The 23053-nt window shown below is 38.4% G+C and overlaps 1 protein-coding gene across 2 annotated transcripts in view; it reads left to right on the forward strand.

Moving 5' to 3' along the window:
- Positions 1–23053, forward strand: part of si:dkey-12j5.1 (probable assembly chaperone of rpl4) — a 417417-nt gene that overhangs the window by 172336 nt on the left and 222028 nt on the right. The gene's annotated exons all lie outside the window — the stretch shown is intronic.

Genomic DNA, 23053 nt, shown 5'->3' on the forward strand with positions numbered 1-23053 from the left:
AACAATTACAAGATTGATTACTTTTCAATACAGTGTCCCACACAGACACAATAAAGGTTTCCCATTCATTGTCTGATTGTAACAAGCACATCAACATATGGATGTTCTGCAGACATCCATCATTTTATAAGTGTCGTATAAAGCTCAGGGTTTCAGAGGAACCTTACATGCATTCACAGTTGCATGTACAAGATAGCTTTAGCAAGTAAAAATCAATAGCTATTTTGCTTGTTTACGTCAGCAATGAAACAAGCTGCTCTATTTATTAATACTATAATAAAATGTGTTCAGTGTTTCTGTGCTTTGAAGGACAAAGTATATCGCCTTATTAATACAACATGTCCTGCATTAACAAATTTGCTAAATTTGTACCATTTGTTTGGTTTTTGTAGAAAAAGTAAAGTTCATTAGTATAACCCCCTAACGTGATGAACATAATGAAAGCACATATGTCATGCATTTGAATGGTATGGCATATAATACAGTTTCTCAGCTACGATTCATAGAGTATAGGCAATATTCCAGTTAATTATTGAATTCTGGACTTCTCTACACCCTAAGTAATAATAAAGTCTGATCACTGATATAAAAATCCTTGAAAACACCAAAACAATTACAGACGTTCTGAAATACTGGATTAATGCAAATCCAACTAGCTTGATTTCTCACAGGACGTTCGTCCAGATGTAAAAAAAGAAGGTAAAAATTAGGGCAATTAAACCACCAGGTGCCTCATGTATAAACTTTGCTTACGCTAGAAAGGCAAAAATGATGTACACATAAAAATGTCAGAGTTACAAAACCATACATATGCCAGTTTCCACACTAAATTCCTTTATAAATCTCAAATTAACTTAAAACCATGTGCTCATGCACATTTTTTAGATACTCGCCATCACCTTCCTTCAGCAACCGTGTATGGCTTAAAAAAGTGGTATATTTATGACCTAATCACCATATAAATTTAGGCATGTTGCTGATTAATACCTTTACTTTCAAACCAACAAAACTTCACTGAGTGTGAACATGAGGTATTGCTGTCATTTGGCAGAGTTTAAGGAGCGGCCAGGGGGACCTATAATGAATGCACATTGTTACTAAAATAAATCTCAAATAAAATGCTATTTTTTTCTCAATTTATAAGACCACAGTTAATGTACATATGTTAATCTTTGAATTAGGTACATTGTGACACAGTGGTAGTGGTTCTGTTTCACACAAAGAAGTTTGGGATCATGTCCTGGGTGCTCCCTGCCTGAAGTTTACACATGGGTCTATGTGGGTTTGCTCTGGTTTCTTCCTACAGTCTAAAGACATGCTGGTTAGGTGAACCTGCAATGCTAAATTGTCCCTTGATATGCGTGTGTGTATGTGTTCACCATGCAATGGGTTGGCACTTGAACCAGGAATTGCTGCTATCTAGGATAAACTCCAGCTGCCCCCTCCTCTGAATAAGCAGATTTAGACGTTGGATGGATCAATGAATACTATAATCTGTTCTGCTCAAAGCAAATCTCACTTGCTCATTGCCAGTCCTTAAAACAAATAGAGAAATACAATACAAAGTACAATTTCAAATACATGTTAGTTTACTGCTTCAGATTTAGCCTGAGCGAAGTTATTTCAACTTGTTCTACATGCTCGAAAAATTGTGCTGTTGGCAAAACAGATCGTCAACATAGTCAGCACTGTAGTGTTTGAAACTGTACTGTGCATAGCTGCGGCAAATATCCATCACATATAATCCTGTTGCAAAATCTAGAAGGAATAAAATGTAATAATCTGTCTTCTTAATAAAGCAAATAAATAGCAGAAACTGGTTCAACATTTGAATCAGTGAACTAAGTCTTACCCAAATGTTTTAACTTCCTAAAATAAAGCCCTTGTGACTGGAACTGGAAATGATGTAATTGAGTGGTGACATGGTGAGTTTATATAAGAAGCATTGTTCAGTGTTATTTTTGTTGGGTATAATTTTGCATTTTAGCTGAACTGTATTTGTAATTGTATATAGCACTCTCACGTAAGTAATAATGGCCTCTATACAACTGAATGGAGTTAAAATAACATCACATTCTCACGACTGCTTAAATTAATTCAGAATTACAGTAGAACCTTGGTTCACGACCATAATTCGTTCCAAAACTCTGGTCGCAAACCGATTTGGTCGTGAACTGAAGCAATTTCCCCCATAGGATTGCATGTAAATACAATTAATCTGTTGCAGACCATACGAACTGTATGTAAATATATTTTTTTTAAGTTTTTAAGCACAAATATAGTTAATTAAACCATAGAATGCACATTGTAATAGTAAACTAAATGTAAAAACATTGAATAACACTGAGAAAACCTTGAACAACAGAGAAAACTAACACTGCAATAGTTTGCGCTGTAGCGCTACCAACCGCTGGCTAAAAGCATTTTTTTAAATGTTTTAAGCACAGGGAAAAAAATTAACATTTGAAAAAATCCGTAATTTAATAAACCACCAAGAAAAATAAAATTGCAACAACAACAACAACATTTATTTATATAGCACATTTTCATACAAACAGTAGCTCAAAGTGCTTTACATAATAAAGAATAGAAAAATAAAAGATACAATAAGAAAACAAAATAAGTCAACATTAATTAACATAGAATAAGAGTAAGGTCCAATGGCCAGGGGGGACAGAAAAAACAAAAAAAAACTCCAGACGGCTGGAGAAAAAAATGAAATTTGTAGGGATTCCAGACCATGAGACCGCCCAGTCCCCTCTGCACGCTACAAACCGATTGCTGGAAACAGAAGTGAAAACAAAATCAAGCCCAGTGCATTCTTTAACTGCCTTCCTACCTTAATGCGTCCAACTCTCTCTTGCGCTGCCGTCTGTGTCTCGTGCTGCCTCTGCGTGTGTGTGTGTGTGTGTGTGTGTGTGTGGTGCTCTCTCTCGCGCTGCCTGTGTATGTGTCCTGCTCTCTCCCGCACTGCCTGAGTGTGTGTGCGCGCGCGTGCTGCATGTGTGTGTGCATCTGTCTTTCTTGCGCTGCCTCTGTGTGTGTGTGTGTGTCACGCTCTCTCGTGCTGCCTGTGTGTGTGCATCTATCTTTCTTGCGCTGCCTCTGTGTGTGTGTGTGTGTGTGTGTCGTGCTCTCTCTCTCTTGCTCGCTCGCTCGCTCACAGGAAATGCACAGGGAGAGACTGAACATGTACAAACCGAAAGGGAAACTGGCTTGTTCGCATACCGAGTGTGTGGTCATGAACTGAGGCAAAAGATTGGTGAACTTTTTGGTTGTATGTGTACCGAGACGTTCGTGAACCGAGGTTCCACTGTACATGGGTGCTAAAAAATGAAGCAGCTCAAGATGAAGTGTTTGTCCATTGCAGGGACTGCTAGCACACGTGTTAACACTCATACATCACCAATTTACCATAAAACACAATTCTTTAGGAAAGCTGGAAGAAAACTGAAGTACCGAGCGAAATGCTCCAAATAGACCACAATTCTGTACGTGATTTAAACCTAGGATGCTGGATCTGTGAGAGAGCAGCACTAAAAAGCTAGGAACATTAAAATTGAAAGGAATTATTGTCAGACAAGTTTAAAGATTATGATTCAAATGCTCCTGTTGCTGGATTACAATATTTTGATGTGTAAGTTAAATTATTCTAAATCATTCATTAGCAAATTCGGTATGTTGAGCATGAGTATATCCTTGTGATGGTGTGGGTCGGCTCCATGCTCCCTGTTGTGCTTGGGAGCCTCTTGAACCTGACACCGTCATTAGTCATAACTGTATGAGCCAGTGGATGAGGACAAACACACACAAGCAAGTGGATAGTGAAAAAATGATCTTGTGCTTTTATTAAAAACTAGCCAACCCACGGCGTACCATACGCTGCATAATCAGGCCAGTTTTTTAATAATTTTAAGCACAGTCTCCCTGTGCATTTGAAAAATTGGTAATGTAATAAATCAGCAAGAAAAGCAACATTGTAACAATGCACGGAACGAACCAACACACAATTGTCCGTGCGGCGCTCAGGAGCGGAGGGTGGAACAGGAGGAGAGGAGAAGGACGTCCACTCGCTCCCTCCGTCATGCTAGTCTGCTGATTTCTCGTCCAGTATGAACTGCCTGCTCATGTGCCCACCACCAAGTCGTCACTCGAGTCGTTGTCGTCTTTGTACAGTCCAGATGCACCTGTGACTCACATAGATTTTTCATTGCTCTGTGCGGTTTTGGCTGCCTTTCTATATATAATCCACCAAGACACCCAACCACGGTGGTAGCGAGGTGGGAGGGGGGTGTGTACAAAGTGCAGGAGCATCTAAGAAGACGCATGTTTGTCGTGGATGTGAATTGCTGTATGTAGCGTGTAAAACAGTTTGCTATGGTGCACGCGGTCGTGCATTGTAACCGAAAACTCGGTTTTTAAAGACTGCTCACTTCATTGTGTATACGACTGTAGGTGAATGAAAAGATGTAACTCTGCAGAGGGCAACATACAATACAGCATTTTACAGGCTGCATACAGCGATTCACATTTGCGACAAATTGTTTTACACGCTGCATACAGTGATTTACATCCGTGACAAACATGCCTCTTCTTAGATAGTTCTGTCGCGTCCACACTCGTTCTCGAAGCATACACACCGCCTGGTCATGTGGTGCCTCTGTGTGAACCGGTCAGGCACAGAGAAGGTCAGCTGCTGAGAGAGCGTCTCGACTGTTGCAGGGCCTGCGTTGGTGAAGCAGGTAAGACGGTAATGAAACAGAGGCACAGGGCTTATTGGTTTTTAAAGACTGCTTCCTTCATTGGGTTTTAACCAATGCATGGAACGAACCAACACACAATCGTCTGTGCGGCACTCAGGCGCGGAGGGTGGACTGGGAGGAGAAGAGAAGGGCGTCTATTCCGCTCCCTCCGTAATGCTAGTCTGCTGATTTCTCGTTCAGTATGCACTGCCTGCTCATGTGCCCACCTTTAACTCGTCACTCGAGTCGTTGTCGTCTTTGCACAGTCCAGATGCACCTGTGACTCACGTAAACTTTTCATTGCTCTGTGCGGTTTTGACTGCCTTTCTATATATAATCCACCAAGACACCCAACCACGGTAGTAGCGAGGTGGGAGGGGGTTGTGTACAAAGTGCAGGAGCATCTAAGAAGACGCATGTTTGTCATGGAGGCGAATTGCTGTATGTAGCATGTAAAACAGTTTGCTGTGGTGCACGTGGTCGTGCGTCATAACCGAAAACTCGGTTTTTAAAGACTGTTTATTTCATTGTGTTTTAACCTCAGTTGTAAAGGAATGTTTTAAGGATCCCATGGGATACCCCTTGCAAACCGTTTTACACGCTGCATATGGCGATTCACCTCCACGAGAAACATGCCTCTATGAACAGTCAACGTGGGTCGGAGTAGCATGTGGCCTCTATGACAGACGAATATAAATTACGCCATTTTTCCTGTGTCGTCGCGTCCGAGTTGGTGGGCGTGGCTCTGCGAGTTGTCGTCGTATCCAATGGTCTTAGAGTTGGTTGCCGTGGCTCCATCCTGTGTGCGCCATAGGTGTCTTACTTGTTGGCGGCTTAGTGAATCCACGCCCCTTTCGGCGTGCTTTCCATGGGTGTCTTGCCTTAGTGAATTATATACATAGATAATTAAAAAAACAAAAAGTGTTCAAAAAGTGCAGTGCTCAAAATCTTCCTATAATAAATAATCCATAAAAAGAAGGTGTCTATATGGAGGTTAAAAGCAATCAAAATAAATAATCCATTAAAACGAGGTTAAAGCACAGCAGGTATGTTTTTAAAAACATGAGTCCGGCTGCCGTCCTTTAAAATGGCTGTCTCTTCAGCTTATCCTAAGCGGACCTTGCAGCTGAGAAGACAGCTATCCAACAGGTGCCCACCTCCTTCTATGAGTCCAGGTCCCTGCCACCCCATAGCAGTAACAAGCTACCCACTCTGGACCCAAGACCATGGCGCTCACTATGAAACTTCTCGTCCAAGCCTCGTCGATTCCGACTGCCTTCCTGGACTCTATGGCAATCCGCCTGCACCGGCTGGTCACTCCAACTCCCAGGTTGCTCAGCTGGAGCGATCTTCCACGATAGCCTTCTGAGCGTGGCCACCTGCTCCCTGGAAGGGCTCTCCTCACAGCTGCCTGCCTCCTGGTTCTCTGTCTCTCTCCCTCTTCATCACACCTGCACTGGATCTCTCTTCTGTCTGCTTCGTTTTTCTTCCTTTAACCTCCACTCTGATATCTGTTTTCCTTTGTTAACATTCTGCCCTTTCTTTTCCCGTGCTCCCCTTTTATATGCTGGGGAGCAGTTGCAGTTGTGATTGCTTGATGATCATGCCGGGCTGATAATGAGACAATTGGACCGTCCACATGTGCTGGCAAGGCAATGCACAATCATGTGACCGCCTTGCACCAACCCAAAGATGAGCTGTCTTCTCAGCAGATCGCTCACACATGCTCCACTCCCCAACACGAGCATGTTCAATTATTTATTTATTTAAAATGCCCGCTCTTTCTTAGCTGTGGACCTGCTATACCACAACCCTGCACTGGAATAGCACCCTGTGCTGAATGGTCTCCTGTCCCAGTGCCTGATGCTGTAGGTATAAGCTCAGCCTCTCAACAATCATACAGTACATCTCGGTTCAGTTTATCCACTAAATATATTGGTGAATCTAAATCAAGTGACATTTCCAGAACAGGATGGAATGAGCTCACTGAATATAGAACCATTGTCTGAAAGTTTTTAATCTTCTGTATACTAAAATCTTGATATTTACTTATTTAAAGTGAGTTAAACGTATGACATATATGAAATGTACAGTACCTGTATTATTATTTTTTGTGCTTAATATTTTATTTTTTGTGTCAACATATTTGTCTAAAAGATTTACACCAACTTGGAAATTAAGTTGTTTATTAGCTTTTCAGTGATAATTTTATTTTGTTTATGCTTACAGTTCCTTCTTCAAAAATAAAAAATGTAAATCTGCTTAAAGGATGTCACTTGTCAAAAAGTTTCAGTTTGCTCAGTTTGTACCTAGAAAATGAAAACGTTATACTCAGCAGGATTACTCTCAGTACATAATAGCAGCAAATGCAGTTAATTAGAATTAAGTATTATCATTCAGTTGCTTCTGTTGGGTGTTTTATCCTTTTTATTTTAACAGTGAGCCTGCACCACATAGTAATCAAAACAGCTTTTAGCCATTGTGCACACTTCCTTAATCATGGGGATTGATTATGTCTCCATTGGTTGCCTTTCAGCAGGATTTCTTACAAATGAAAGAAGATGACACTTTCAATAATGATTGCCATCTTAACCATGTGCATTTGCTAAATATTAGAAAAATGTTGTGTAGCAGAATTAATAAAAAATATAAACAGCGCCTTCATGACAGAAATTGTCATACTTATGAAAATATATTATTTTAACTACTACTTCATGTGAATTAGCTAAATTGACTTTTTCATTTAAGGGTCATTTAGTTGGTTGGTTAGGATTATTTAATGAAGGAGAATATTTTCTTGCATATTTTCAAGAAAAACATTTCAATTTAATAAATAATTTTAAGTATGAGTTACAGAAATAAGCTGATCTACAGCAATTAGAATATCAATGAAGATTCTCATCATAATTTTTATGTTTTAACAGAGGAGTGTGATATTCATACATCATAAATATAATTTTTCTACCAGAAAGCAAATTACCAATTATGCAAAGCGGTCTTCAAGTAAATGTTGTTCTTTCATTTTTCCTTTTTTTCTGAGCAGTCAGCTATATTACACAATGACAAATGCTCTGATATACACTGAATCCTTTAGTGTAAAAATTCAAGTCAGCAGTTTTGAAGAGGAATTTATTAGAATCATTTCTTTTATTCTGCAAAGCAAATTGTGCATTTAGCCTTGGAAAAAGCTCTTTTTTATGAATGACGTATCTGCAATATTTCGGTACAATAGTATTTTACTGCTAGGAAGAAAAGTATTTTATTCAGAGTTTATGAAATCTTATTATAAGTGAATATACTATATTAATAACGTACTGTAGGGTGCCTTTATGGGCAGTGTTTTGTGCTCCTGTCTCACAGCCCCAGGAAACAATATCTGATTTGCAGTTAAATGCTGAACGTTCTTCTTGTTAGGATTTTTTTTTCTATCTTAAGGGTGTGTGTGCCAAGTTAATGAGCAATTTGAAGTTAGCCTGAGGTATCCATGATTGTGTGCTGTGATGGAATACATCCAATGGCACCCACGTTAGTTCTTGTTTCAGCAAACCTGTAATGGATGTAAAATGTGGATTTAAAAATTAAGGGGTGGATGGAATATGGTTTTGCTGCTATCTTCCAAACCTGGTATGTAAATTTAGAAAAGAAAACACTTTATATTCAAAGATGACACAGAACTGAGCAGATTGGAATTGCTTCAATATATATTACATACTTATATGTATAACATGCAAAATAGTTAGGGAGAAATACAATACATATGAGGACTGCAGTTTACTGATGACACAGATCTGGATTTTTTAGAGGAACTTGTTTACTTTTCTAGCACCATGAAAAATAGAGTGAAGCAAAAGTCATCATTTCTGCTAACAGAAGTACTGCTTTCATGGTTTTTAACTAGCACTGTAATTCCACCAAGATTGAACTCCTAGACTTGGAAGTTTGTAAAACTTAGGTTTGGACTTTCTAGTTAGTAGGTCTCAGTAAGAGAGAACCCAATCAAGGGGACTGTTTAGTGCCATCATTGCACTACTTGTTCACTTATGATGATGGGATTGGAAAAACAGCAACAATAATGAGGTGGAAGAGAGGTACAAGGACGACCATCTCCTTTTTAATATTAGCAAAAGCAAGAAGATAATCCTAGACTTTAGGAAGAAGTGTGGTTGGGATGGTGTGGATTAGGTGAATTGCTTTACATTTATTGGGATTCATCATAAACAATTAAATGTTTTGGGCACAACCCACCAACAAGTCTCATCAGTGCCTTTAAATACCTTGGTTGCTGAAGAATGACTGGATGTGTAATTTTGGCTCATTGTCTTCTGATGATTACATCAGAAGATGGTTCCATCCTCACCTGCATTTTAATATCCTGATCCCTGCTTACCTCAGAATCTCAAAATACCACCATGGGTGTTAAAGTCAGTACAGAATATTACTGGTGCAGCTGCCTTCTGTTCAGGGCATTTAAAACATGTGATGCTTTATGTAATATATTAATGATATTATATATTGTTAAAAAAATCCAGTCACCCTGTATAGTCTCCTGTATTTTGCCAGGTGTTACAGGACCATAAGCCCTAGAACCACTAGATACAAGGGAAGCCTTTGCTCTCAGGTTACAAGGTTTCCTAATAACATTTGATACTAACAACTATGTGAGCATGCCTGATGTGTCTTTATTATGTCTACAGTAAATATTGTCTAAGGTTGTTTTTAATTTATGGTGTAGTAAGAATCCCTTTGTACTATACAGTACAAACTTATTTACTAGGGATTAACGTAAAACTTTTTAACTGGTAGAAAACAAAACCCTTCAGTAACTTTCTGAACCCCGTGTTGAAGGAAATATTAAATAAGATACTTAAAGTAAGATACTTCATTCAGCTCAGTTTTTTCACTAATTTTAATTGAGAAGCATGTACTTTGACTGATGGAGTTGAATGCCACTTAAGTTAACACTAGAATTACCAGAGCCTACGAAAAAACTCATTGATCCGGCCCACCTTAAATCCATTTGCACCTCTCCACCAGCATCTTTTGTCCTCTACATGTGCCGATGAAGACAATCTGCAAGCAGCCGGCTATTCCATCCCCACCGACTTAGAACGTGCACAAACTTCTCCCAGCTTATGCCTTGATTGATTATCTGGGAGTGAAGTGGAGTTTTAGAGTGGAAAAAATAGATCGTTATTTGGAACACATGCATTTCATGTGTGTTCTATTTCTACAGTAATCTGTGTAAACACATTTTTAAAACAGAAACGTTTTTCATATTTTAGTAGTAAATGAGAAAATGTAGGCATAAACTATATAATGTTCGAAGCCTGAAGTCCGAAGATCAAATAAAAAAAAAAAAGCTAACCTTTACAAGTATCATAAATTACACTGGCTGTTACAGACTGGAATCAAATGTATGTATTTATTCTAAAATAGTAAGAATAAGAGCAGTTCACTTCTAAAAGCGGAGTTGTGCGGGATCAAACTCGTGACTTTTTGATTCCCAGTCAGCAGCTGATAACATTGCGCCACGGAGGCAGTCATAGTAAATGCGTGTCAATGTCGCATGCTAAGGCGGCTTTTTTTCTTACCGCTACGCCATGGAAGCTGTTGTCTTTTCCTTGAACCTTTTATGAAAGTGTTTATTTGATCTTTGGACTTCAGGCTTCACACATTATACACTTCATGTCTACATTTTGTCAATTATTACTAAACATGAAAAATGTTTCTGTTTTAACAATGTGTTTACTGTGCATAGATCGTTTTAGATACGGAACATGCATGAAATACAAGTGTTCTAAATAACGATATAGTATTTATAAAAGGTGTCATTTTGCTTGATTTCTCACTCTATACAATTCTAAGCAACTGACACACAGGTAAACAGACTTGAGCTGAGAAAACTGTGTGGGGTGGGGGGATGTGATAGCAGGCTGCTTGCTGTTTGATGCTTATCCACACATTTACAGTACAAAGGGCGCTGACGGAGAGGTGTGAAGCGATTTAAGGTGGGACAGATTTTTGAGTTTTTTCGTAGGCTTTGATAATTCTAGTGTTAAACAGCAGTGTGTAACAGTTAAATACCCTAAAAGAACCATTTTGAATTAAAATTGCCTATTTGCTTGAGTCTAGTAGGTTTTGTGTAGTGTAAATTCATGTAGAAGAAAACAGGATAATTATGACTTGGGGTGATTTGATTTGATCCCAAGTTTTCACACCCTTCTGGCAGGCTCTATGGCACAATACTTTCAAACGTATTTCTTCAGTCAGCGGGTTCGTCAAACAGTTAATTAAGAATCGGGGTCTTTTTTTAATGGATGGCTGTTCAGATAGTCTGCCCATAGTTTGTTCCCATACCTTCTCCATGTCAAGTGAACAGCTGTTGGAAATTCAACCACAAAATTATGGTGCCATTTCTGGAGAAGGTTAGAGGTTGTATACAAGGTAGATTGTCAAGAAAATGTTGTGCACAGCATCCCTATTGCACTCTAAAAGTGTGGTTCTGTAGAGCCCAACAAAGGAATCAATTCCATCTGAACAATATAAAAAAGACATATTGCTCAATATATTATTTTGCCATTTTCCGCAATTCTCCTACATACTAACCCACTTAGCATTTGCCCCTTAATTGCACCATAAACTGTGCAAGTCCTTGAGTCTATAAACTTTGATTAAAAAGGTCATATTTTTCATATTCAATTTTTAATTTATCTTTTTCATAAAGCACAGGTTTCTTTTGTTTTGCTGTGGCAATCCATTTACTCTATAGATTTTTTGTATTAATTATGCTGTACAGGTAAAATTCTATTTATTGCTTTTCTGGCAGATTCCTATGAATAGTTTTTTAGGTAGTATTTTTTGCGCAGACCTTTAGTCTTGAATCATTAGAATTGAATCATCACTTTTCTGAAATGGAAATCATAATCAAGAGGCTTACTGCCAAAAGGACCTTTTTAAAGTATTTATCCAAGGGTCAGGTCTAGGGGCAACCAATCTATAGGATTTAATTGAAGTACCTTCGTAATGTTTTAATTTAAGCATGAACTAGAATGCAGCAAACATTAGGTTATTGCCAAGGAGCAGAAAAAGCAAAGGGATTAAATAACCAATCAGTAAATTACTTTAGAGTTAGTCAGTCACCAGTAATATAATTCTTTAATTTAAGATTGACTATAACATTGCTCTGCCAATAAATTTAATTTGAGTCTGAGCATGGGTTAGCAAAATCTGTTTATTTGAGGTTATTGTTATTCAAGTCATTGTTCAAGCCTGTGTTCTATGCTGTTCACTATCAATAGTAATCAGGCTTTTAACTTTTGATGCCTACTAACTTTCCTAGATATATCTAAACTAACACTATATGCTCCCTATTCTGGGAAAGAAAGTGTGATATTGTATGTACATGGTGTAAATGCCTGAATAAAAAATGTCCATTAATAATTAATGATCCAATAAATATAAAATTCTGTTAACGCTGCAATTACACAGTTGCAGTTTTAAACATACAGTACATTTTATCTCTTAAGCACAACAGCTGTTGGAGACCAGAGTTGTAAAAAGTATCAAGAAATGATACTTGAGTAAAAGTAGAAGTACTTCATCAGTTTCTGCTTTCACTGAAGTATTTCAGGAAAAAATAATCTTAAGGTAAAGTATAGAAAGTATTAAGCTTCAAAAGTACTCAAGTACCAAAAGTAAAAGCACAATTTATAATAATGAGAAGGTGCAAGGCTTTGTCACAATACATTTAATTTATTTTTAAGCAGCGCTCATATAATATTTTTGCTACTGAAGTGCACTACAAATAATGAATCATGCAAATGCCATCATGCCTTTGATCAGTAAATAAATGCATTCAGTGTCACAGTGAGAGCCTGAAGTGTATTACTGCTGAGTGTGGGTAGGACTTACACTGTGCCTCCCATATTGGGATACGTGACAGCAGTACTCCAGAGAGAAGAATAAAATAAAATACAAAAACAAGAATAAAAAAAATAAATGAACTGCTTGCAACCTTATCATTTGATTAGAGACATCATGTTAAAAAACAGTGAAAAAAAACACAGATGGGGTTCATTATAGGGCAGCACGGTAACGCAGTGGTAGCGCTGCTGCCTCGCAGTTAGGAGACCCGGGTTCACTGCCCAGGTCCTCCCTGCGTGGAGTTTGCATGTTCTCCCCATGTCTACGTGGGTTTCCTCCGGGCACTCCAGTTTCCTCCCACAGTCCAAGGACATGCAAGTTAGGTGGATTGGCGATTCTGAATTGGCCCTAGTGTGTGCTTGGTTGGGGTGGTGTGTGTCCTGCGGTGGGTTGGCACCCTGCCCAGGATTGGTTCCTGCCTTGTGCCCTGTGTTGGCTGGGATTGGCTCTGGCAGACCCCCGTGACCCTGTGTTCGGATTCAGCGGGTTGGAAAATGGATGGATGGATTGGGTTTATTATACTTCATTGAAGTAAAGATGGAATATTAAAAGACAGTTATTACATTAAATAGTAATATAACAGTTGCAAAATTATTGGTTAATTTTAACAATGATTCTCATAAGAAAGCTGTGGTTTCCTTTACTCAGTTTGGTACTCAGTTGTATTTTTAATTGCCTGCTTGAGCACTCATGTAAACTATAGAATTAACCACAATTAAACTTAAACCATATTATTAACTCTCCAACATAACCAGATTATCTCCTAATACATGTTCATATTTAATACACTCCTGTAGACAATTTAAATTCTACAGAATATTTCCCCACACATATAAGCATTAAACCAGCTTACATTAATATTATACTACACTAATTCAACTTGAATACAACAAAACAAAATGGCAGTTGCAAATCTGAGAGTCAGTGTGTTCTACTGAAGAACACTCTGGACATGGACTGTTGTGTTTTGCTAACATGCTGGAATTCTATGAGGAAGCAACAAAAGGATATGTGGAGCATATGATATTATTTAGCTTGACTTAGAAAAAACATTTGATAAGATGCCACATGAAAGGTTGGGCAAAAAACTACAAGAAGTGGGAGTTTAGGATGTAGCGTGTAGATGGGTGCAGAATTGGCACAGGCACAGGAAGTAGAGGGTTATGGTGCAAAGAACCCTATCAGAATTTGCTGATATATCTCAGTGGTCAGTGCTAGGGTCGCTGTTTTGTTTAATATATATAAATGATTTGGGTAGGAATATAAATAACAAGCTGGTAATGTTTGTGGATGATACTAGTCAAGGTAGAGATGTTTGGAGCATGCGCTGATTGTGCTTTGCCGCACCCACCATACGACGAATCACCTGGATTGGCACCCGAGTGCAGCAGTGCTTAGCACCACACTGGAACAGTTGGAGTAAGTTGGAGGACCTGCTTGCTGGGCTGGATGCAGTTTAACGTCATACCCAGGACAAAGCAATTGCAGGTTATGGGCCAAATAAAGTAGAGTCAGTCCTGGCGTTTACAGGATTCGAATCAGCAACCTTCCAAATGCCAATGCAGATCCTTAGCTTCAGAGCCACCACTCCGCCCAGTCTAGGTAGATTGGCAGATAACTTAGAATCTGTTAAATAAATATAAATTATTACACATACTGTATGAAATAAAAATGGTAGGTTTGAATACACAGTGGGAGGTCTGAATATCCAAAGTACACTTTATTAAAAAGGATTTAGGCATTGTAGTGAACTCGTCACTATGAACTAGCAGTCAGTGTTCAGAAGCCATTAAAAAGGCTAACAGAATGTTAGATTACAGTATTTTGCGCACCATAAGGCGCACTGGATTGAAAGGCGCACTCTCAATTGCGAGGCTTATTTCTGTACTTAAGCCATACATAAGGTGCACCGTATTATTCGGTGCATGCAAAAACAAGGTAACAGAAGCAAAAGAATGAGTTTAGTTAAACCTTATTCTACTACGTATTTAAAAATACACTCACATTGTTTAATGATCAGTCTGTTGTCACAAATCCATCGAAGTCCTCACCTTCTGTATCTGAATTGAACAGATGGGCAAGTTCGCCATCAAACATGCCGGGTTCCCTCTCGTCATTGTCGGAGTCATTCTCGTTGCCGGGTGGCTGTTCAGCAATGATTCCAGCTTTTGCGTCAGCTCGGACAACAGTCGAAGCAGACACCTTAGCCCAGGCATCCACAATCCATTCACATATGGTGGCGTAACTCACCCGGCGCTGCCTCCCAGTCTTAGTAAAGGTGTGTTCGCCGTCTCTCATCCATCGCTCCCATGACGCTCGCAACTTCACTTTGAACCCCCTGTTTACACCGATGTCCAGTGGTTGGAGTTCTTTTGTTAATCCTCTCGGAATGATGGCAAGCTCCGTATTCATTTGCTTCACTTGTTTTTTCACAGTAGCGGTGATATGGGCACGCATGGAGTCGCAGATCAACAAAGACGGTGATGCATGGAAAAACCCACCCGGTCTCTTCACATACACTTCTCTCAGCAACTCTCTCATTTTTTCCTCGTCCATCCAGCCTTTTGTATTGGCCTTAACAATGACTCCGGCTGGAAACTTTTCTTTTGGCAGCGTCTTCCTCTTAAAAATGACCATAGGTGGTAGTTTCTGTCCATTACCGTGGCAACCAAGAACAACAGTGAAAGCCGACTTCTCATGCCCCGTGGTGCGTATGGATACTGTGCTGGTCCCCTTTTTCTCCACAGTATGGTTCACGGGGATGTCAAAAGTGAGAGGGACCTCGTCCATGTTGGTGATGTGGTTGGGCTGGATATTTTTGTCGGTAAGATGGTCAGCTTTTCTTTGTAATCCGCTGGCAGTGGCTGCGCCATGGTAGTTCGTGCACGGATGGCGAGATGGCACCTTTTCATAAAACGAAAGCACCAAGACGGACCTCCTTGAAAGTGTTCGAGCTATCGTTATTGCCTTCAGTCGAATGGTGACTGTAGAGACGCTTCTCCCGGCTGCTCTCTGTTCAAGAATCCATTGTTCAAGTTGGTCTTCCAACTCTGGCCACCTCGCCTTGTTCCCACGGAAACTCTGTTTTGTCTTTTTAACTTGGCGCAATTCATTCTCCTGCTTTCTCACTTCTGAACCATAGATTCATTGATTTTGAATTCTCTCGCTGCTGTTCTATTTCCATTTACAACCGCGTAACTGAATTGTGCATCGTAAGCATGTCCCTTCTCTGATGCCATTTTCAGGGTCCTTAGCCAAACAAATGTTGTTTCACAGCGCACCAGTAGAACAATATATCTACCTGCCGTAGGCGTGGCGGAGGTAAGCGTACATCTGTACGTGGCTTTACGTAATGTTCTGCAATTCGTTTATTGCTGCCAGCGTACATACCGGTAGTGTACGTATTACTACGTCCCTATGTCGGCAGGAAATGGTCCGACAGTCAATCAAGCGGAGCGCTTACTAAAATTCACAACATTTTTACAGATTTTGGAACTCAGTGCACACGTATGGCGCACCGTGGATTTTTGAGAAAATTAAAGGCTTTTAAGTGCGCCTTATAGTGCACAAAATACGGTATATAGCATGATGTGTAGAGCTCAAGCTTTATAATGCACTGGTGAGGCCTCATCTGGAGTACTGCGTGCAGTTTTGGTCTCCAGACCCCAAAAAGACATAGCAGGGCTAGAAAAAGTCCAGAGAAGAGCAACTAGGCTGATTCCATGGCTACAGAGGATGTATAATGAGGGAAGATTAAAAGAGCTGAGCCTTTTTAGTTTAAGCAAAATCAGATTAAGAGTAGATATATTTGAAGGGTTTAAAATTATAAAGGGAATTAGTGCAGTGGATTGAGACTGTTATTGTAAGGACATAGTTGGAAACTTGTTAAGGGTAAAATTTGCAAAGAATATTAGGAAGTTTTGCTTTACACAGAGAACCATAGGCACTTGGGATAAACTACCAAGCATTATGGTAGACAGTAGGACTTGAGGAACTTTCAAAGCTAGAGATGATGTTATTTTGGAAGAATTATGTGGATAGGACTGGCAAGCTTTGTTGGATTGAATGGCCCGTTTTCATCTAGGTTGTTCTAGTGTTCTTATTCTGTTAAATTTAAATGCTTTATGGGCAGCAAACATACAAGCTATAAAAACCTGGACACAAATAGATGAACATACACAGGCCTGGTCTGCAATAGACGTAAAAACCTGCAGTATTTTTTTATATTCCCTGCTTTGTGCCCCAATAATAGCAAGTTATCGGCAATATACTAATAACCCAATTGTGCTTCACTCACTCAGAACATGGAACCAATGTAGAAACCATTTTAGGATGGAGAATCTTTTATGTGTGATACCTCTGCAAGAGAACCACCTCTTTCAACCCTCGCAAACATATGTAGTTTTTAATATCTGGAAAAGATTTGGGATTAAATTGCTTAGAGATCTTAATATAGACAACATCTTTGCATCCTATGATCAATTACATTCCAAACTGATCTTTCCAGCTACACATTTCTTTCACTATCTTCAAATTAGGAACTTTATTAAACAGAACCTGCCCGATTTTTCTCATCTTACACCCTCGTCCGTGCTGGAAAAAATATTGCTCAATTTCAAGGACTTAGACACCATCTCTGCAATATATAAAATTATTTTACAGTCCCTCCCTTTCAAAGATCCAAGAGGAAAATGGGATAAAAGATCTCTTAATCAATATATCAGAAAAGGAGTGGAAAGTAGCAATGCCGAGACTTCACTCGAACTCAAAATTATATATCGAGCACATCTGCCTCGCCTAAAACTATTCAAAATGTTTCCAGGGCAAGATCCAACCTGCAAACGTTGCAATCAAGTCCCAGCCTCACTGGGTCACATGTTCTGGGCCTGCACCAAATTGACATCATTTTGTATCAAAATTTTTAAGTGCCTTCCAGACAGCCTTGGTCTCACAATCCCTCCTAACCCATTAACAGCTGTATTTGGTGTTCTTCCAGATGGGTTTAAAGTGGAGAAGGACAAACAAACAGTGATTGCATTCACTACACTTCTGGCACACAGACTTATTTTGCTAAACTGGAAGAATCCTAACTCTCCTCTTTTAAGTCATTGGGAAACCGATGTTTTATACTATTTGAAATTGGAAAAAATCAAATATTCAGTTAGAGGATCTGTACAAAATTTTTTCAAAGCCTGGCAGGATCTAATCAATAATATTTTAGAATAAGCTCTTAAAGCACAGAGGAAGTAATTATCTCCTCATTTCTTTTTCTTCTCCATTCATCTCTATTAATCTATTAATCTCATCAATTAAGGTATGTTTGCAAGCCTTAAGTTTTACCCCGTTGGCCATGCACTCTCTCTCTGGGGTGGGGGTCAATTTATTTTTCAATCTCAATCCTATTTTTTGTAAAAATTGATTGATTTGTATGGAATGATTACAATACAATTATATAAAATAAATAAATTTAAATGCCTTCTTCTGAGTTGCATAAAAGAATAATAAAAAGGACAGCTCAGAGAAATTATATTCAGTGGAAGACAGAATGACAGATGTACAGTAATTATCCTCTAATGTACCAAGACAAAATATATTGCTACTCAAAGTTCTCCCTTGCGCACAAAACTGGAATATTCATTTAATAAGCCAACTGCAGTATGGTTTCCTTACTCATTGTGGCTGTAGGAGATTCTGGTTGGCGTGGCATTCTATAAGGTAGCAACAGAAATTTTTATCTGTGCTTAAAGGAAATCTGACTCCCTTTTTTTTTAGCTGTCATATAACAAGGGATGGCAAGACCCTGACAGACTACAAGATCTTGCTGGACCCTAATCTGTTATTTTGCAGTTAACCAGTGACTTATAGTCAAGATGACTCTGTTTTTGTAAATGAGCTTAAAAAAATCCACTGCAGTAACTTATGCATAAAACATGTGGGTATTGTTCACCTGTGGTCTCAAGACAGTGGTTATGCCCATAAAATCTTGTTTGCACAAGATGAAAAAGGCACTGCTTTTTGGGACTTCATGGACTCCATATAAGATAGTGTACTTCATGCTTCTGTAAATTTGAAGACAAGTTCTTAAAAGCAGAGATTTCTTTAGGTGCTGTTTTGAAGTACGACCTTAAGGAAAGGTCTCAACAATGAGTGGCAAGCATGGAAACAACCTACCAAATGAGCAGTGAAAGGCACACTATTGCACCTTCAGTTTTTGAATGATACACAGCATTGGCTGTGTTTGAATAACGCTGAACTATATCCTAAGCTGATGACACATCTGGTTGGTCACTTTGAATTCCTAATAGATTGGTCTGTGTAACAAGTAACAAGCACTTGCTGGAAAATGTAATGGAGTTAAAAGGATGCCCTTTGAACTAAAAATGTAATGGTGTAAAAGTTTGCCCTGAATGAAACTGACTCAGGCAAGTTACATATAAATGAAAAATGTACTTAAGTAAACTAACAAAGTAGTTCTGCTTCTTTATTTTACACTTCTGTTGGAGACTACATTTGAATGCCAGTTCTTGCACTGTCTGTGTGGAGCCTCCTCTTGTCTGTGCATATTTCCTCCAACAATTTATTTAATTTGTTATTCTACATTGGCTTGGTACAAGTGAAGGTGGATGTGCTGTTTCTCCTTTGATAAATTGATGTGGGGTGTCACATGCATTGTGCACAGTGCTTCAAGGGTTGGTATCATCAACCTAATTCCCAAAAATCAGATTGGGCGGTTCAGTCAGTGGATCAGTGAATGAAATTTATTAACATAATATGTTCATTTTTTACTACAAATAAATCAATATACAATAAATATTTTATCAAATTATACAACATACCACTCACTTTCTACAGGTGACTGTCATATCTAGCACATCAAAAAGCAAACCTTTGAATATTTCAAAATAAATTTAGGTAAACAACATTCGATGTGGCTTTAAATAAGCAGCATATAAATATTTTTCAAATATAGACCATCACAAAATATAATCACAAACGGGACTATGCACGATACCATGACGAAGGACACGTGTGTGTCAGATTCACTGGCAGGATGATGCCCGACCTCTTGCTGCATCCTAACAGTGCCATCTTTCATTTTTACACCTGCTGCAGCTGAGTTGTTCTTATGTGTGAGTGGACGTTTCTTGTGGGGAGGGCTTCTGTTCTCTTTCTCCAATGTAGAAACCTCATCCTCATCTGAGTTCACCTCTGTTATAACATGTCTTTATTTGAAAACAGCAGTGTCAGATTGGCGAGAGCATGAATGTGACTGAGAGAATAAAAATAACCTTTACAAGTACCATATATTTACACCAGCTGTTAAAGACTCAAATCAAATGCATGTTTTATTCTATAACAGTAACAATAAGAGCAGCTCACTACTCAAAACGGTAATTCTAGGAAGCACCCAGAATTGAACCTTCAACTTCTTGATTAGAAGTCAGCAGTTCTTACTGCTACACCACCCAAGTGGTCATGTCAGTGTCGTACCTTAACCCGATTTCTTTTTCTTTGGTTATATTCTTGAATAAAAGCGCACTTGTTTTAGGTGTACCTTTTGTGAAAGTGTTTATTTGATATTTGGACTTCAGTCTTCACACATTTTACAGTTCATGTCAAAATTTTGTCATTACTAGTATAAAATGAAAAAGGTTTCTGTTTTAGCTATGTGTTCAACAATTCCTGTCATCCTACATTTACACAGATCGTTGTAGATACAGAACACATGAAATGCACATGTTCCAAATGACTGAGATATTATTTAAAATATACAATTCCAGGCACCTCAAACTCAGATATAAAGCCTTGAGCTGGGTGAACTTTTTGCCCAAGATGAGCTGCAGCGGTGGGGAGATGGCATAGCAGGTTGCTTGCTGCTTGTGCTGATCGAATCATTTACAAAGCAAAAGACGCTAATGGAGAGGTGCGAAGGAATTTAAGGTGGCCTGGGATTACGAGTTTTTCTGTATGTTTCAGGTTGTTAAGTTAATAAATAAAATAAAAGTATGCGTGCTACAAACAGTGGTTATGAAAAATGATATGTTTATAACTTGGCTGTGAAGCTAAGTTGGTGCCAGGACAGATTCTGGATTTTTACGGTGGTGGCCAATGCGTAATTACAAAGAAATCATGTCCATGTTATTTTCAATTCACAACAGATACAGTATGCCTGAGAGTGCATAAGAAACAGATTAAAGAAAACAGATATTTGTCCTGCCCAACACAACACCATAAGGTGGCCTAGTAAGAAGCAAAGGCTGACTGTGTCGCCCAAACACATATAACGTGGAACTGATAGTGTCTACTTTTTATTTGCTTTTTTATATTTGTTGTGTGCTGTAAGTTCATTTGTAATTTTAGTCCCACCGTTGAATGAGTTTCTAATTGGCACAACCCATGCCAAGTACCTTTTTAAAATGTTACGATGATTAATTAGAAGAAAAAACACGAAAGTTAATTACACTCTAAAAACAAGGTTTCAAACAGTGTTTCGACTGTTCAGCCATTCTATTTCAGTCTTTCATTTTTGTCTTTTTAATCCTGCCATCTGCTTTTTCCTTTAGTAGATTCTGGTTGTTAGAGCCCTGCTTTGACTCTTTTTGATAATTAACAATGTTTTACAGGTCTTATATAGAATTTCTGCATTTTTTTGTGTGAGTGTAATTTGTTGTTCTGGATAATGTTTCAAATAGTTGTTTGGATTTATTAAGACATTGGTAAGAAGATCACAGCATTTGTTTTGTAATTAAAACACTTGTAAAGTGTCATATTTCTTATAAAACAGTGGCTCTTAAACTATTCTAGTCAGTCCCTCAGAGAACAGGAATTTTAAAACCCAGTCATTTTGTTAAGCTTGGGTATTCTTTTCATTATAATAGATTTTTTTTTTCAAATTGCATTAGTGTTGGTACTTATTGAAATTATAAATATTCCCTTGGAAAAAGGGGGGTTTATTTTACTTGCAAATCCTCATGAAATCTGTAATTCATACTATCTGAGTTCAAACATGTAAGACATACTAGGACAGGTCAGACTTCTTGTCATCCTGAGAATAAGACTTGAAAAGCTGATGTTAGGGTCAAGATGGCCTGAACAGCAATGTGTCATTTTGTTTTGCTGAAGGCAGTGTTGAAATTGTGATTGCCCCCTTGTCTTTCCCTGAGAGGTTAATCATTTTTCTTAAAGGCATTTTAACTGCTTGGTCCACTGGGCCTTGGAATAAGCAGGCCAGCTAGCTGTGGGAGAATATAAATTTGATGTGAAATAGATTTGAAATGGTATTGAACTGTAATGAAACAATCTGAACTTAAAACAATTGATTTAAAAAAACTGATAACAGAACAACTTGCACCCACTGCCAGATTTTTGTAGTATTAAGAAACTCATTACAAATTTCAAATATAACACTACTGACCCATACAATTCTTTCTGAAAGCCATAATGGAGTGGGGATATTGACACCTAACACAGCCATAATACCTGACAAATCTAATCAAGGCAGACCTTGATTCACACAGAAAAATGGAGCTATTTTTTATTACTTTAGAATTCTCTCTTTAAAGTTTGTGGCAGTATAAGGACATACTTGACTTGATATTCTACTTAAAGAAACATGTGAGTATAAAGCTGACTGCAACGATTATTCAGGTTTTGACAGTAAATACAATGCCTGCTTTTTGAAAATGCTTGCACATAAATATCAAACTGCAGTAAACATCATCCCTCATATTAGCCACTTTCATACAAACGTTTTGCTGTCTTTGAGTGCTGTTTGATATTTTTGTTGAATTTTACTATCATCAGTTTTTCAGCATCCAGCTTAATAATAGTGTTAGGGCAATAGCTGGCTGTAGTGTAAGGTTTAGGTCTATAAAAATACTATAAATTGCACAGAAAGAATGACAGGGCACATCAAAAGTGCAATGAATCAACTTTACTAATTTAATTTGCTTCCACAATTCTGTACTTTTTTGATTTGTGACTTGCCTACATGTATGTTACACAGAAAATAAGTTGTATTCATATGTTTTAGTCTAATGGTATTTAATTGTGTTCTAGACTTATAAGGAGATAAGGTACATTTTATGAGAGCAAGCTGAACTGAATTTGTCTGTACACAAGGGGACCTTTCTTATTTTTTTTAGAAATATACACATGCATAATGGAAAATACGCATCACCACAAACTGTCTGCCTTAAATGCATTTTCAGTACATTATTTTACCACTAATATCCTTCCAAACGCTATTTAAGAGAGAACTCTAAAATGTACTGTAAGTATTCTGTCATTCAGGGCTGCTTTTTGTAGCCACACATACCGTAGATCCCGTTATATAAGCCGAGAATTTCGTCCTAGATTTTTGGCTTGGAGTTTGGGGGTCGGTTTAT

The sequence above is a fragment of the Polypterus senegalus genome, chromosome 15, assembly GCF_016835505.1.
Source record: "Polypterus senegalus isolate Bchr_013 chromosome 15, ASM1683550v1, whole genome shotgun sequence".
In the NCBI taxonomy this organism is placed as follows: domain Eukaryota; kingdom Metazoa; phylum Chordata; class Cladistia; order Polypteriformes; family Polypteridae; genus Polypterus; species Polypterus senegalus.